This window comes from Panthera tigris, chromosome C1 (assembly GCF_018350195.1).
Source record: "Panthera tigris isolate Pti1 chromosome C1, P.tigris_Pti1_mat1.1, whole genome shotgun sequence".
Taxonomy (NCBI): domain Eukaryota; kingdom Metazoa; phylum Chordata; class Mammalia; order Carnivora; family Felidae; genus Panthera; species Panthera tigris.
In genome coordinates this window covers 116,687,784-116,689,887 of record NC_056667.1, presented here as the reverse complement: position 1 = coordinate 116,689,887, position 2,104 = coordinate 116,687,784, and the positions used below count along the sequence as shown (strand labels likewise).

General features: G+C 54.8%; 1 non-coding gene across 1 annotated transcript; it reads left to right on the top strand.

The window, feature by feature from the left end:
* The first annotated feature begins 1,637 nt into the window (after positions 1–1,637).
* Positions 1,638–1,744, top strand: LOC122241668. The gene has a single exon (XR_006221907.1). It is a non-coding gene; the product is annotated as a U6 spliceosomal RNA (small nuclear RNA).
* The last annotated feature ends 360 nt before the right edge of the window (positions 1,745–2,104 follow it).

Genomic DNA, 2,104 nt, shown 5'->3' with positions numbered 1-2,104 from the left:
TTCCCGAGTCTAGCTGACCAGTGGTTTCAGGCACTGGTTTTTCACCCCGCTCAGCTAAGGAATCTTTTGTCGGTTGGAAATCATAATCAGAACTGCGATATGTTGCAGAAAGAAAAGCACGGGGGCTCTCTTTTTGAAAAGGTGGGAGGCCCTGTCCAAGCTCTCCTTTCTTCCACATGCCCCTGCACCTGCTCCTGGGAAATGAATGAGATCTCCATTTAGTCCCCCAGGACTCTCTCTCTTGTTCTCCCTTCTCTCTTTCCTAAAAAGCAAAGAAAAAAATCAAAAACAAAGAACAAAAACCAACCCACCAAGGACTTTCTTCGTCCACACCCCCTTGGTCCAGAGGGCATCCTGGCCACCCCCTGGATTCATACCCACAGCTCAGAGGCCCTGATGGGCGTCCTGTACATCTGAAGGTTACACACTCTGAAGGCCTTCCCTTCTTCAGTTGGTGGGAGATGCCCCAGGTGGCTCGAGCACCCGTGTCCTCGTGCACCACCCTGCCTTCCTTCACCAAAAAGACGCCGGGGTGGCGGTCCGGCTGGTCCTGCTGAGATACTGGATCACCTCTTCTGCCAAAAGACATTGTTCTCAAGAGACATTGTCATCAACCTCTGCTTCCAGCCCGCCATTTTGAGAGAAAAGAGGCAAGCTTGTAGAACCTCTGTTGTCCTCCTGGAGACACTGAGGCCCCAAGAGGCTCAGGCTCTGAGTAAAGCAAGAGTAGAGATCCCTCCAGCCTGAGTCCAAGCTTCTCTTCCCAGCAGCCCTAGCTGCTCCGTCACCATTGTGTGCCTGAAGGCGGTGGCCAGAGGCCTGAGGGGAAGGAAAACTTCTCTTCCAAAGCCAAGCCAAGCTGCACCCCTGCTCTCCCTGCAGACCTCGCCCGGCACAGTGACCAGCATGGCCCCCTCCCCCACCTGGGTCATCCTGGCTGACGCTAGAGCCTGTGAGTCCCTCCAGAACCAGGCAATCACCCCATAACCACGGCCCTCCCTAAGGAGACAGTACGTACTGCATAGATCTTGCTCCCTTTCCATCCTTGTTGCCAAATCCCCCCAGACTCTGTCTGCTCCTCTTCTTCTCCAGGAGAGCGAGGACTTGCCTAATAAGCACTTGACTAGTCTCCAAAGCCAAGGTTCGTTCCAATGGCTTTGACTTTCAACCTCCCCACGTCTCCCTGAAAAGATGAACCGCGCTTTTGTGCCACAGCGCATGCCAGGAATAGCTCACATAGACTGCTTGCGGGAGGGGGTTTCATGAGGAAGAGGCCACAGATAAGCCAGACGTCTGAGAAGGGCCATTAAGATGATGGACGCCTTTTCCCATGGTGCCTTGGGCAAGCCTTGAGCCTTATTACTCATCTCTTCGGCGGGGAGGTCACGACGTGAGCGTGTCCTGTGCTCCTCTGGCCAGGACGCGTGCCCTGGGACCACACTCACATCCTTGGAAATGGAGACTGTGGAGCGGGACCTCGGAATGTTCTGTCTCTGGAGGGCTCAGTGCGTCCCTGCCTGAAAGCAAGGCTTGGGCAAAACGGACAGGGGTTCCTTCCAGGCCACTGCGGCCACGCCACAGCCACCATCCCCGCCTCGCCACCGTCACAGTTCCCCCCAAACCAGCCAGAATCTCGTGCTCACTTCGGCATCCGCGTATGCTAAAATTGGAACGATACAGAGAAGATTAGCACGGCCCCTGCACAAGGATGATGTGCAAACCCGCAGATGGTCCCAACAGCCTGCAACCTCCCATCAGCGGAAACATCCCAACAGCAAAGCCGGATTTCTGACCAACTCAGAACTGTCTGAACACACTACACAAACAACAGTAACTGCCAGTTACCCAGTGGCTGTAATGACCGAGGGCTGTGTCGGGTGCTCGACATCACCTGCAAAGCAGCGTTGGAGCCCAGGGGCTCAGAGAAGTTAGGAGACTTGCTCCTTTGTAAGTGATGGCAGAGCTGGGATTGAAAACCGTGTCTGTCTGGTTCCAAAGCTCACCACAGTCTCTCACCGCCCGTGTGATTGAGAGGGTGAGACTTTGCCGTGACAGAAACAAGAGACTGGATTCAAGGTCTGGGAGGACCTGGGTCAGTCTGAAC